This window comes from Ostrinia furnacalis, unplaced genomic scaffold (genome assembly GCF_004193835.3).
Source record: "Ostrinia furnacalis isolate ACB-3 unplaced genomic scaffold, ASM419383v2 OfSCF1409, whole genome shotgun sequence".
Taxonomy (NCBI): domain Eukaryota; kingdom Metazoa; phylum Arthropoda; class Insecta; order Lepidoptera; family Crambidae; genus Ostrinia; species Ostrinia furnacalis.
This window is the reverse complement of record NW_021131648.1, coordinates 276,211-291,494: the sequence shown is the minus strand read 5'-3', so window position 1 is coordinate 291,494 and position 15,284 is coordinate 276,211. Positions and strand designations below refer to the sequence as shown.

Sequence of the window (15,284 nt, the reverse complement as noted above, 5' to 3'; positions counted from 1 at the left end):
ATGTTTTGAATCATGTATTCACGTCTTATGCCATAATACGTATTAAGCCTTACCTGATGGTTGCAGAATTTCACCACAATATTTTCAACTTAAATGGTTTTAAAAACAATGATTACTTTCACATGCAGAGCACAGCTGCTTGTGAACACGGCTGCAGCATAGCAGCCGAAACGTCAAGCCGTGAATACATAATTTAAGTCATTAATAAACTTCGCGTTAACCTTTAACTGGTGACCTGCCCGTCTCTCAGACACCGCGTTTCGTTTTTTTTATTTATCTCCCCGCCTTTTTGTCGCTTCTCCCCGTGCCTTTTGGTACCTTCCGCGTTTGCCATACACTTTCGCTCAGTAGGGGGCGCACCAGCTCAGGGTCTCCTGTGTTGCCTGTGTGCAGCTTTCGCCGTCTCACAGACGTCAGGTCAGTGCTAATGTGTATTTTACCTATGTGTCTGTTGTTCGTCACCTCACAGTTAGTTTACACAACTTCATAGTGTTTGAGGAACGTCACAGCGGTGGTAATGTATTGTTATTATCTTTTATAGAATGTCTCACGATAAATAAACGAGGTCTGTCAAAAGAAGGAGGGTTCTTAGTCAGCGAGGTATAATACAGGAGCTTCTAACAGAGAGCGACGACGAGTGTAGTAGTTTTGACGACGATATAGGCGATCCTGACTTCGTTTTAGAAAGTCTGCATGTTACCAAATCTGAGCAATCTGGAGATGAAATCAACACCTCCACCATTTAATAACAGTGTCCTGACGAAATAGGAGGGGTTGATGGATGAGGTGGAACAAAGTGTTTCAACTATTCAACATCCTTATTGGCCTATGTATAATCATATTCTATAGCTTAGCTCAGTCGATATTTTTCAGGAATAAATTCTTACGTCTTAAACAGTGATTGCGACAATACTAACAAGGTAACTAGGGGCAGCTTCTTATTATCATTGGATAGCTCTTTAGTTATACCTCAATTGAAACTCGTGACTTATAATGACTACCCTACCCCGCGAGCTGCGTTCAGTTGATGTTGATGAATTACCACCTAGACCAACTTCTGCCTCGTCCCAAAACCATTCTGGGGTTAAAAGAACATGTGCCATTTGCCTTAGCCATGTAATAAAATGTACTAGGTTCACTAGAACTTATTATGATAAACCTATGTGCCTAAATTGCTGCAAGCAAAATTGTGATGTCTGTAGACGTGAACGTTTCTAGTAAGTGATGTTTGATGATTGTAGTTTTTTTAATTTCTTATCTTAGGATAGCTTTACCTGCTGAGTTTTGTAGATCAGTATCTAAACTATCTAAAAATGATGATTAGGAAGGTCCCAAAGTGTATTTCTGGGGGCTAGTATGCCCATTTTAGGTGACTAACTTTTTTTTTAATGAAAAGTACCTTGCTCAAATAAAGACTGATTTTGTACCAAAAACTAATGTTTTTTTAAACCATGTTTTTATATTATTTGGACAACTATATAAGTTACGAAATTCTTGGCCTCAAACTTATTTTACATTAGCCAATTTTTTTGTACATTAGTTTTTCTTTGACGTCTCTTAAATGTCACCTCACCAAAAACGCACTGTTGACCTCAGTGTCCCTACCATGAGTTTACGTTAGGTGAGCTCGCTAGCGAATACGTCAAAAAATTCTATGAAGATTTTATTTCTTGAAAGTAGCCGCTAGGGGCGCTGCACAATATGTCATACATTTAAATGTCATTTTTTTACGCAGTCGCTAGCGAGCACACCTAACGTAAACTCATGGGTAGGCACACAGGTCACCAGTTAAAGGTTAAGACCCGTGTCTTACTTTTAGATGATTACTTTTTTCTTTAGGTCTAAGTCTGCTCATATAGATATCTGGGTCTCAAAACATAAGTCTTCTAGACTCAAAATTTTAATAGACTCTACGAGTCTCCAAACGCATAAAGACTGGAGACCTTAGACCGGGTCTCACTCGAGACACTATCAATGCGACTTGATTGATGTTTATGTGAATTTCATAATAAAACACTATTAATGTCAATAGCCATTGTATGTAAGCAATATTTAAGCTGAAAACGTCCGACACAATTTTGCTGGACTGTATAACGAGCACTTAAACAAACCTAGACTCCTATTAGTCTAATAATAGCCAACGCCTAATGGTTCCCAAGCCCAATAAAAGCCTGTGTTCGTTCAGTTGTGTATATTGTGTACTTGTTTCAATATTGTTATAATTTTATTATAGGTACTTGTATTGCGTGAAAAGTAACAGCCTGTTCTAAAAAGGTTCAAACAATTACATTTTGTCGTAATCGTACGGCCCATTATGGAGTAGTTACAGTACAGTATTGCCAAAGTTTTTATATTTACTTTAGGAAAAAACACAAAGAAAAACCACGAACCTTCGCAACTTCTTTGTCAAACAAAGCAAAAGATATTTAATGTACCTTAAATCCAAGACAAACTGTTTGGGTCCCAGACTTTAGATATTCCTAAGGTCCCTTATACAATGTTTGGAAAACTCCAAACTTGTAATTGACCGCTTCTTGTTGGCATATTTTGTGTATCATCAGCCTTATTTCGGGGCTTTGTCGTGCCTCACTAAGTTTCGCCCTTAAATTCTTTCAGGTGGAATTTGGCAAAACCAATTCCTAAAGTTTTTTCCCTCGGCACAATTTTGTATTCATATTTCTAGGGCGAGTTCTGTTTGACACAAAAGTGAGATGTTTTCTTGTTATGAATTAATTTGCGAGAATTCTGCGGGAGTTTAGTGAATTTTATCTCGCCAAGTTTTGTGTCTGGGGGACGTTTACAATTGTAGCTATTGTTCACTCGTCCTCTATTCGTGCTGTGATATCTCCTAGGTGTTTCTTCTCAATGTATTATCTACATAAGTGTAGTCTGAGAGTATAGTCGTCTTGAGTCTAAATACAGGACGTTATTTTGGAAAGTCCACGCGTACATCAAATGCGTGCATTATTCGAAATCGAACTTTTATCTGTTATTGGTTTAAATAAATCATCCTTTAAAAATATAATCTAATATTAATTCAATATAGAAAGTGATATTTTCATTTATGAGTCTGTAATTTCTGAGACCATCTATATATTTTTAAAGTTATATTCTATCTTTGTTACCGCGGTCTCATTTTGCACTAAAGCTTTTTAGTATGTTTTTGACCTAACAGAATTGAAATATACAAGGGTCAAAATACATAGAACTCGGTAAATAGGTGTTGTTTTCGTCACTAGTCATTTTGTAATGGCTTAGAACGAGGTAATGACGTCATTTGGCATTAAAAGCCATCATCGGGCTGCTTAACTGCTGAATTCGTTACTTTATTGCTATTACACGAACGAAAGACATGACAGAGGTGGTGAATGAGACGTTCGTTCATTCATTTGCATAAATTGTTATGTTACCCGCTAACTACCGTACCTGGCGACTAATATTACTTAAAATATAATAGGGAAAGCATAAATAAGTACATGTACTAATTATACTAACATTTAAAAGTTTGTATAGAATTTAGGATAAGTTTATATTACATTGAATATACGTTTTAAAGTACCTAAGATTAAAAGCTCTCCAAAATAGGAAATCAATCTTCTTTAAGACAAACGCGTGTTTTCGTTTTTGCACATCAAAGATGGAGCCCTACAATAGCCATCATGATGGTAACCATGCTATTCTAGCAGCTAAAATAGCATGGTTTAGCTGCTAAAGGAATCAACTTTTTTTTATATTTGCAACTATTTGCCAAGAAAGAATAAAAATTCCTTTTTCACAACCGGTTGCGAAGACTAGTTGGTTGGCATAGCGGCCGAAAGGGGTAATACGACTGCTCATCTTCTCTCCCAGTCTATAACATGACATAACTTTCAGAACGTAAAAACCAAATTTAATCCGATATTGCTGAACATAATCTATCAATGTCACTGGCGTAATTATTATTTCACAGTCATACCTACATCCCAAGTCATTAATAGTCACAATCGCTTGTATTTCGATAAACATAGTCCATTAATCATTTCAGGTGAGGTTACTTTGACTTTGCCAACGTTATGGGGGCAGTTTTGTGACGTTTCAGTGACGTGGTAAGTACGTATAAAAGAGAGATTACGAGTTTGATATCGAAACGTTTTTATAACAAGGGCAATTAGAGCAGAGATTCGATTGCAATTATAATAAGCTATCCACTTTTTTACGATATATGTATGTTCGTACAAATATTTTCGAGATTACTGACAGACCTGTAGCTTATTATGTGGTATAATTGAAAATCTTCAGTTTACAAAATCAAATCAAAATCAAAAATCAAAAATATTTATTCAGTTTAGACCACAAGTGGCACTTATGAACGTCAAAATGTAAATAAATAAAAAAAGAAAAGGTAGCCCAGCCCTTATGGGGCACTTTACATGTCTCCTTATCTTTTGGGCTTACCAGCGCTTTGAGACAAACATATTATTATGGCAAGTGCTGTGTGTGTACAGTTCTATGCCTATACATAATACCTATCTATAAGTATAATAGAGAGAAATAGAGATAATTGGACAGTTACAGTCAGTTCAAAGTCAAAGATCAGAGTAAAGATAATAAGTACCTACGGTAGAGTCGTCAATCACTGGTGTTCACTATACGAGGAAAAACGTGATTGGAAATTCTGGCTTGAACAATGGGCAAAACCTTTTCTACTGAATGGCCTTATGTATAAACTCTATAAAACTTTAGTACGGTCTTTTATGGACCAAGGAGTAAAGTACCTGAAAGCATAGTAAATTCATGATATTATTAGCAAATTAATAATGTCGCCCAAAAATTGAAAGGGACTTTAATGAAAAAAAAAACGGTTAAGTACTTTTTTAGTTACAATTTAACAACGAGAAATTATACATTAAATTTCAAAAAACTAAGAGAAAGACCCAATCCACAAAACCAAAGCTGCGTGTCAATACCTATTTCCTAGTGATTTTCCTAGATAATAGTCTACTACCCTAGTTATTTATCCCGTCCCTGACATGTACAATACATTCTATGTTGTGTATCCTTTGTCTTTGAATCCATTAGGTTTATGAGTTATTTGAGAAAGCTAAGGGTCAGTCCACACATTCTATTTAGGTATATTTATATGTATACATCTTATCGCTACAATGCCACAAAAGCAAGTACGCCTCATAGCAATACCAGTGTAAGCTGCGATACTGATGACACACATGACTTAGCAAAAGCTAAGCCTAACGTCATATTAATAAGGTGTGTATTTAATTAATGTACATTAATACTTGTTTCCTTCGAGTCGACAAACTGCGCGCAGAAAATGCCTTGTCATCTAGGTTTGATAAAATATGCACTAAACAGCAACTGTTAAAGCAAAACAAAGATAAATATTGGAGCATGTACAGGAGCTGGAGAGAGAATTCAAAGCCTCTTTAAATCTTTTAATAGTTAACAAATTAGTTATACTACTGTGTTAGATTAATGTTAATGGTATATTAAATGAATAGTTGTTTTATCTTTTGTAAGGAGGCTTTATTTATATCTAGCGGCCGCCCGCGACTTCGTACGCATGGATCCCGTTTTACCCCCTTAGGGGTGGAGTTTCGTAAAATCCCGTCTTAGTGAGCACCTACGTTCTAAATGAACCCCTATGCAAAATTGAGACTCCTAGCACTTGCAGTTTCCCAGATTTTCGCATTTATAGATAATAAGTATAGATTGCAATGTACCAATGTAGTACCACCCTTAGATAGTGAAACAACGATGATAAATGTATAGCTTAAGCAAATAGTTTGTTATGACGCTGGCAAAGTAGGAAATCATTTATAATATGGAGATAGCCCTTCACAAATGAACATTAGGGTACCTATTAGATTAATATCAGTACGTACTTGACATGATTGATAACAATCAGTCACATAAGCAACAAATTAGCTACACAATGTGAAATAATGAAACTTTTGAATGTTTTTTACATAATATATTTTTCGAATTTTACGTAACGTTACCGTGACGTCCTTGTGCAAGTAAATAATGGTCTTTAAATAGCATTACTTTAGAGTGACGTAACTACGATTTACATTTTTAAATGTGTACTCGTACATGATTTAACTGTCCTTAAAAAAAGTAATAAATTAACAAATCTTTGCTTTTAGCTGCAGGAAAATAATAAAAGCAAAATAATATAATATTATTTTCAACTAGCGGCCGCCCGCGACTTCGTACTCGTGGATCCCGTTTTACCCCCTTCATCTATCTTACGCGGTTTAGATTTTTTTATACAAATGTTTTTTCCCGCTAACTCCCGTTCCCGTGGGAATTTTGCAATATCCTGTTGTAACTAAGCTTTGAGTTTACTAAGGTACTTGCATGCCAAATTTCAAGCGTCTAACTTAAGCGGTTTAGATTTTTCATACAAATGTTTTTTCCCGCTAACTCCCGTTCCCGTGTGAATTTTGCAATATCCTGTTGTAACTAAGCTTTAAGTTTACTAAGGTACCTGCATGCCAAATTTCAATCGTCTAACTTTAGCAGTTTAGATTTTTCATACAAAAGGATTATCCGCTAATTCCCGTGCCCGTGGGAATTCCTAAGTATCCTATAACCTGCCCAGGAGTACGAAGAATAATTGTACCAAGTTTCGTTAAAATCCGTCAAGTAGTTTTTGTTTCTATAAGGAACATACAGACAGACAGACAGACAGACAAAAATTTTACTGATTGCATTTTTGGCATCAGTATCGATCACTAATCACCCCCTGATAGTTATTTTGAAAATATATTTCATGTACAGAATTGACCTCTCTACAGATTTATTATAAGTATAGATAATATTGAGTGAGGTCTTCATTATGACTGCATTGGAATCTTTTTTTTTTCTTTTTTGTACCACCTAGTGCTATGTGTGAATTTGTGACAATTGAAAGAAACATACACAATATTTTAGATTTTGCTGTATAAAAACGTTTGTTTTGTCTTCTCCTAACCTTTTTAGGAAACATTTGAATAACAATGCATTACGGTAAAGAATGCCCAACCAAAAGGCCTGAAGGGTCGAAAATGATAAAAATTTAAGCTCTCCCATTTACAAGCGTGAGCTTGCACACGATCAACGCGTAGAAACAAAACAAACGGTAAATGCTTAAAATTCTATGGCACGATTTGTCTTACATCACAACGGTTAAAGTGGGACTAGCTCCCACAGTATTCCCGAATAGGTATTGCAGTTGTCTTGATCGACTGGCAATCCTATCCAGTTAATGGTAACTAGAAGTCCATAATGATTAGTTGGCATTAAAGAATACACTAATCCTGACTTTATTACATAAACCTATATATTTGTAACAAAATAAACTTAAAAAATGCTGCTTAATTTATCTTTTTTCAGCAATAGCATCCATCAAACATTTTTGTGAAAGAAATCCCTCCTCCATTCAAAACGGTAAGTCAACAAACAGCCACTTCTATGGGTTTTTCGTTTACCCCCGTGAACCCATTCACTCCACCTTCGAAACGTGCCTATTTAGTAGGTATACACAGCCGTATTGTGTTTTTAAAAATTCATAACATTTCCATCGGCGGAAATATACCTGCCAATATACATATATCTAATGGATCTACATACAGCCTCCAATAAAAATAAGGAATGAATTGAACAGAATCGTTAGTCACTGAGTACATAACTCGTTTTTGGGAATTATTTGGTTACAGCTGTTTTTGGGGCGGCCTTCGTCGATTGCTTTTTATTTCTGTTTGTTTAAACCGTTTTCCGATTGGGGTTACAAATTGTGCTCGTTTGTGTGCGGTTCATTTGTGCTTGTTTTGGGATGTATTGTAATTCGTAAACGTTTGGAACTCAAAAATGTTTTAGGTACATGGCAATTCAGCTTGTTTTAGATAGTATGTGATTGATTAAGGAATCTTAAATGTACAACATACCAACGTATGTTTTAGTAGTTAGTATGTAATTATTAGTAATACATTTTAACTCATATTCTTTTCTTAATTACTTTTGTAGTGCTGATTTTGTGACTGAATCTTCTTCGGAAAATTTCACCCGGCTTAAATTGTAACCACAATAAGATGCTATAGTATTAAGTTTGATGTCCAGTCACGTCATCCGAACCATTATCACTGTGCATTGGTTAATTGTTACAAGTTTCCATCTACTAGGTTTTTTAAACATAAAAGAGACTCCCAACCCCTGTAAATGTGCTTTCTAAGAGAATAAATAAATTTTGAATTTGAATTTTGATTTTGAATCTACTAATTTGCATTACATACTATTTTCTAGGTAGGCAAATTACATATGCACAGCACGCCGTTATAACATCCTACCATAAACCCATTTCGCAAATTATAACTGCCCTTACTAAGTCAAACTTCCAGACGGACAGAAGGTTCTCATATCTAGTCTATACATAACCCAGGGTTATTCCCAAAGGGAAAAATCGAAACATTCATCTTCTCCATACACTGTAGCTCACTGGCGAGCGGTTAATAATGTATCGAGCTAAAAGATTAAACAGATGAAGCTAAGTTGTGTAAGCTTGGGCCTAGTTTGGGTATTTTCAGTATTTTATAACTTACTCAAAAGTTACGTTATAACTTTTTAAAAAAATGAAACCGACTTCAAATGCGTGAACACAAAAAAAACTAAAATTAAAAAAGTTCTACCCTTGGGGGTGAAATATTTTCTTCAAATTCGCATGAAACCACTCTTTTGATAATACCTATTCAACAAAAAAATAATCGTTCAAATTGATTTATAATCGGCGGAGATATTGCGTATAAAAAAGTTCATCCCCAATTTTCCACCCTTGGGGGTTGTTTTTTCTATTATTAAATTTAAATGGGACCACCCTTGAGGTATTACCTATACGCCGTAAAAAGATTTGTTCAAATCGGTTCATAATTGGCGGAGTTATCGCGTAACAAACATAGAAAAAAAACATACGGGTCGAATTGAGAACCTCCTCCTTTTTTGAAGTCGGTTGAAAATAACCGAGCTATTTTTTTACTAAGTTATAACAACGGTAAATGAAATGTTTTCCATCTTCCTCTAGTAAATTAAAGAGAGATGTTCTCTTGTAGTAGAAACTAAATGACCTGGTGATGATGATGTACAAACTGATGTGACCTTCTGTAGTCTACAGTACAAAAATTTTTACTGAACCAAGATTCTACAAGTATATTTACAAACAGTGACTTACGAACTGGATGTTCTTAATTAGTTACTTAGTGTCCTATAAGAAAGATTAAATTAATAAAGTACTATCCGTTCGCGATAAGTTTGCCGCTGGCGATATGACGTCACTCGATGGAAAGCGTCGATAACTATAGCAAACTATATTGAAAATATTGTTTATTTATTAATATTGATAAAAATTATGTATCTGCGTAAAATAAGACACTTAATTGCGTTTAATCACTAACTAATTGCGTTTAATCGCGGTTGGGGGAGGGGACGCGCATTCGACAGACCGGAAAACTTAGCGCGAACGGGTAGTATTCAGCTTACTAATTATAATTTCAAAGAAACTCACCAACCAGAATAATGTGCTGTTTTATAAAATAATTTTGTTATTACGTCATCTTAAAAATATTTCATTTCTCTCATCTCACCAGCTTTTCAACCAAAAGTGAGTTGTGGTCTAATTTTACAGCTAGCAGGTACATAACTCAATGGGAGTCATAATTACTCGTGCTGAAGATTCATTACATAGTAAATTAACGTTATGTTTCACTCGAATTACTAAAATAGTACGCTCCACAATCGCATGTTACCTATTTTCTTCTGAAAACATTTGCAGAGCATAAAAACGAAGTTAATTTTCGACAAAAATGTGGTGAAATTATGAAAAATAAATTCTATACATTCTTTTACCCGACTGCGCCAGAAGGAGGGTTATTTTCAACATTATTTGGATTAAAATGATGTTATTACACGCCACGAAACGGCACGCCTACGTGGTTTTAGTAGAATATCAATTATTGTCACAACACTTGATTGATATTGACAATAATAAACTAACTGAAAAAACACTTAAAAATATTATGGTGGGTAAAGTCAAAAAGAGATCCGGTTTGATACAAAAAATTTAGCATCATCCAAAACCTTTCAATACTATCGTATTTCCACTTGAAACATTTGCCTTTCGATGCTGAAAAATATTGTTTTTGTGCCTTAATGAAAATCGACTCCAACCTAAAAACTCGACTATTTTTATCTTTGACTAGGTACACATTTTGTTTATAGTGAATCTCTAAAATATGTGGTTAGATACTATGTTAAGAAGAAACATTAATTTTAATAGGTAAGGTTTGTCGAATTCTCAACTGTATTTTTGTAATTCAACTTTTATATGTCAGTGGGCCTGAAATCAATTTAATCAATTGCTTCTTTCGCAAAAAAGGAAAAGTAATTCATCGACAGTATCTCAATACGAAATACAAACAAGACAACACTTCGTGGTCCATTGCAATATCTAATCCTAACGTTGAATCAGAGCCAAATCACAGATTAGCCGCCCCAAGAAAACCCTTTGTGATTCTAACTCTACCGACTTCGCTACTCAGTTTTGATTTACTTCAACATTCAGGGGCACGATAGTTTGACAAGCCAAGCTTCGGTCAAGAAACATTTAAGATTTATTTGGATGTTTTCCAGCCCATTTTATTCGGGCTAATGGAGCACGAGGGCTGAAACTTTATCCTATTTTTCGTTTATTTTGATAGAACCAGTGCCACCTTGTTTATCTAAAACTGTTTTTCAATTCTTTTTTTATCATGTATTGTTGATTTAGGCCTAGACAACGGATCATCTACTATGTCTTCTTTCGATAATTTGTGTAGGTATACTTCGATTTAGGTATTGTAACTAAGAAATTGATTCGGAGAAGTTACATAATTTTTATTTGGACACCTTCGCAAATATTCTAAGGCTGAGTTATGTTGCTATAATTATACTATTATAATTATACTGTTATAATTTTATTATAATTGCTAATAATATTGGTGGAAATCTTGTTAAACTAGACATAAAGTAATACAACAACACCATAGTAATAATGAGTGATTCGAGATTTAGTTTGGCCTGTTTTCTACCGACATCTTAATTATGCGGGATTACCATAAAATAGTTATTGTTGGGAGATTGTCTGAATTCCAACGATCTGGAAGTAATTGTTATGAAGTTTGTCGCTTTAGTAATGTTTATCGACTCGTCGAATCCAAGTGTTCGAAAACATACCTTAGTGTAATGAGATTGTTACTATTTTCCCCTGTTTCGTTATTAATTTGTCATACTTTGAAGTTCCACCCACGCCCACAAACTATAATAATCAATATTATTAAAAGCCCTAGCTCTATCTAAATCAAGTAAGGTTTATATTAACTCTATTTTGTATAATACGAGCAGCTCAATCAAATTATAGGAAGGGGGATATTAATTGCCCAGAAAAAACTTAGACAAGAGCTCTTCGCAATTATGATCCTTCGGGCCGGATAACCTAGAGAAACTAACATTTAAAAACTTTGAATATTCTTCTCTTTCTAAACAAACACATAAAAAACAATTATTATAAAAAAATCGTTTAGTTAAACAACATAAACATTAAGAAATATGAACGTACACAGAGCATTTTGTGTGTTTTGTTTAAATAAGTAGGTCAGGATGTTTTTCCCTTCCAGATTGTTTTCGAGATATACGAATAACATTAGTCAGGGATACGTATTGATAAACAGAAAGAAACAAACATAATATTAATGTTTAGCAATATCTTTCTTATTTTTTCACGAATACTGAAATGGATTTTACATTTTCAGTTTTAAACCAGGTAAAAGTATATTTCAATGTTTTTAATTAATAATTTGGCGATCCGAACCTTTTTGTAAATGAAATGTGGTTCTGTTAATTGCGGAAGCCTTATTTATGTCAGGGAGCAACCTGTTAATGACATCGAGAAAATATCTTCTTTCAGTTGTTTTTGTCTTCAGTCAATTTTTAACCTTTCACGAACAGGCGTACCTACTTAAACTGAAAATTCATAGAACATACCTACTCGTATGTTCTTGCAACTCACGAAGGCGAGTAAGCTTCACTTGTGTGTACCTACAGTACATGCACATAACGATAGTGTAATATCTATCAAAACTTTTGAAAAACGAACAGTGTGCCTACCATGAGTTTACGTTAGGTGTGCTCGCTAGCGACTGCGTAAAAAAATGACATTTAAATGTATGACATATTGTGCAGCGCCCCTAGCGGCTACTTTCAAGAAATAAAATCTTCATAGAATTTTTTGACGTATTCGCTAGCGAGCACACCTAACGTAAACTCATGGTAGGTACACAGTACCGAGCCACCACACATGTAAAGCTCACTCACCTTCATGAAATGCAACAACTACCTATACTCGAACTGAAAATTTAAAGAATGTACAAGTACGAGTACATGTTTTTTCCGTTGCCAACCAGCGTTCATGCCCGGATATAAACCTGCTTATTTATGTAACCAATTTTAAAAACTCATCATACGTACATTCCTGTCAATGTATGAGTCTGAATGTTGATGAGCTCTGCCAGTCATATGAGACAAAGCGACGCGTTGATTTGCACAAATGAAAACACGTTTTAATGTTTGCCCGATCTTGCTTTTCCAATCATTTGCATGTCAAACGATATTTCCGTGTCGTTTGTTTCCTTACCACATTTTTGTGGACGGAAAAACGGATGAGCAATACGGGTAGATGGTAAGCACGTGTTTTGTAAAAATATCATAACGAATCCAAAAACATTTTGTTAATATTTTTACAAAATAACTGAAGTGCAACGGAGGCTTCATTAAGGTCCTACAATGGATTAAACTTCTTATTGTGTACCTATGTAACTGTTACTTTAACTAAGATACATAAATCAAGGCTTCAAGTAACTTTTTTGTGTTGGCAAAACTAAAAGTTGAAAATACTGAAGCATTTTCAATGTGCTGGAAAAAAGAAAATGAGTTTTTTTTTTCAATACGGGACGCATTAATTATTAATTACTGCGAAAAATATCGTCAATCTTACACATACTAGATTGATAAGTGTCGACGGCTAAAACTCACAAAAACGTTTCTGAAAGTTCTGTTTTCCAACCGAGCTATTAACAAAACGCGATGTAATACCGCGTAATTAAGTTCCCACAAATTGCTCCCACATAAAAACGCGGACTAGTAATTTGAAAAACGTTCTTACTGTTATCAGCTACTAAAGATTTTATCTAATTTTTATGAGCACTCAGAAGAATGGCGCTAACTTGTAAAAATCGTTGTTGAAATCCGACCCTTGAGTTAAACTTCGGTTAATTTTACCCCTTAATTACATAAGCTGTGGATTAATCTTTATGTATTATGGTGAAAACTACTTAGGGTATTACTTCAGGTGTTATTTATTGCCCTAAATAATAAAGTAGGGAACTTTGTTAAAGCAACAAGTTCGGGTTATTTTAGCATTTGCGTTGGTGTGTTTTTCCATCATATTTTTGTACTGGAAATACTAGGGTTTCTGTTATGTTTCAGTATTGTAGAAAGGTTATTATTACTTTAGTGAAAAGTTATTTTTTGGTGAAACGTCAATAACAAAAATTCAAGATGAAATTAATCAAGGTGTATCATAGAAGATAGATCATCATTACGTATCTATTTACATTCTAAGGTTATAAGTATAGATTAATATTTTTTTCCCATTAAATTAACCTGACAAAAAGAAACGGAACTAAGAAAATGACAAGCAATTTTCATTTAACGCTTTGAAAATTTCTATAGTAGATTAGTACAATTTCAGGATTCATTTAATATCAATTATAGTCATTCTTAATAACTAGAAATAATACAAAGAGCGCATGGAATTCTCTGGAATGATCAATATTTTCCATTTTGTATGCTCACCCATATTAAAATCGAAGCAATGGTTGGACAATATTTTATAAATAGATAAAAGAAAAGTGCTCTCACATAAAATATGCACTAGACAAAAACACTACTGCCATAAACGCAACGCGACTAATATAAAGTGCTTTTAAAAAGCTCTCTGAAATTTCATGCTGAAATTGCAAACGCTAGCTGAAAAAAGCCTTCATTTATTTTCAGGACCTACCTACCTAGGTCAATAGGTAATTCATAATTAATAAAACCCAAATTACTAGAAAATACCTACCATTTTAATGAAAAGATTTTCGCTGAAAGAAAATCTCAACGCTTTCAAATGGCTTTCATAAAATATCGCCCCGCTTCCATGGCTTTACAAATGCATGAAAAAAGCTCATATTACACAGACAGACAGCCCAGTTAACTAGGATAATTATCCAAAAATAGAAGGAGAACACGAGCCTTTTTAAAACATTCATTTTCCACGCTGAAGTCCCGGGAGGGACCTGTAGATTCACTCTTGAACTTTCCGACGAGCGAGAATTATAAATAGGCCTTTGTCCTTTTTAATTTAAAAACATTCCATCAATGCTGGCTGATTTTTTCAAAATTCCTCCTTTTCAAGTTTTAAAAATTTGAAAATAGAATATAAAATAGATACATACCTCAATCGAAACAAAACACTGTCTTTTCTAAAAAGAAAAAAAATACACCACAAAAAAACTGCACTGTTTCTCTGTTCGCACGCACAATGAAAGCCGTCTATACGGTTGATCCGCGCGTTATTTTTTATACGGGAACGCGCGAGACGTCCTGCCCGGAGCGAGCCCACGCTTGCACTGCTCCTGCGGACTGCCCCCCTCCCCCTACCTGTTACAGGTAGTCCCATACATACATCCAGATGTAAGTAGCTGCTATTGATGGACAAATCGAATTGATTTCCCACTGCCGATTAGTTCGGGGCGTTTCGATGCGTCTGCATATGCACGCGACGTCTGAATGTTGATATGAAAAATGTTAGACGCGAGAAAAACATGTTGAGAATAAAAAGGTTCTTTTATTTAATTTGGTTTGCAATAAACCACAGTTATGTTTAAATGAATGTTTTGTCTGACGACTGTGATAGCGCTTTCCACTCAAAACTCTATACGAGTACAAATACATTGAATTAAAGAAAATTGCTTAACCTGTTTTTTTTTTTCAAATAATATTATGATGTTATTAAGTAATAAAAAAGTTTTCTGCAATTTACAATTACATATTATGCAATTAATGCTTAAAAATTTCATAACTAATATGAACTGAAAAAAATGGTTTTCCATAGTTGAATATTTTCCGATAGACAGGCTGGGTCTGTCGCAGTTTTTGATTTTATTAGGGTGAGTTGCACC

The 15,284-nt window shown here is 34.6% G+C and overlaps 1 protein-coding gene across 1 annotated transcript in view; it reads right to left on the bottom strand.

Annotated features, from left to right (window-relative positions):
- The window catches only part of Ca-alpha1T (Ca[2+]-channel protein alpha[[1]] subunit T), a 200,430-nt gene extending 185,716 nt beyond the window's left edge, over positions 1-14,714 (bottom strand). Inside the window, exon 1 of the mRNA XM_028304257.1 lies at positions 14,559-14,714. The gene's annotated coding sequence lies outside the window, so the exon portion shown is untranslated. The remainder of the gene's footprint in view (positions 1-14,558) is intronic.
- Between the last annotated feature and the right edge of the window lie 570 nt (positions 14,715-15,284).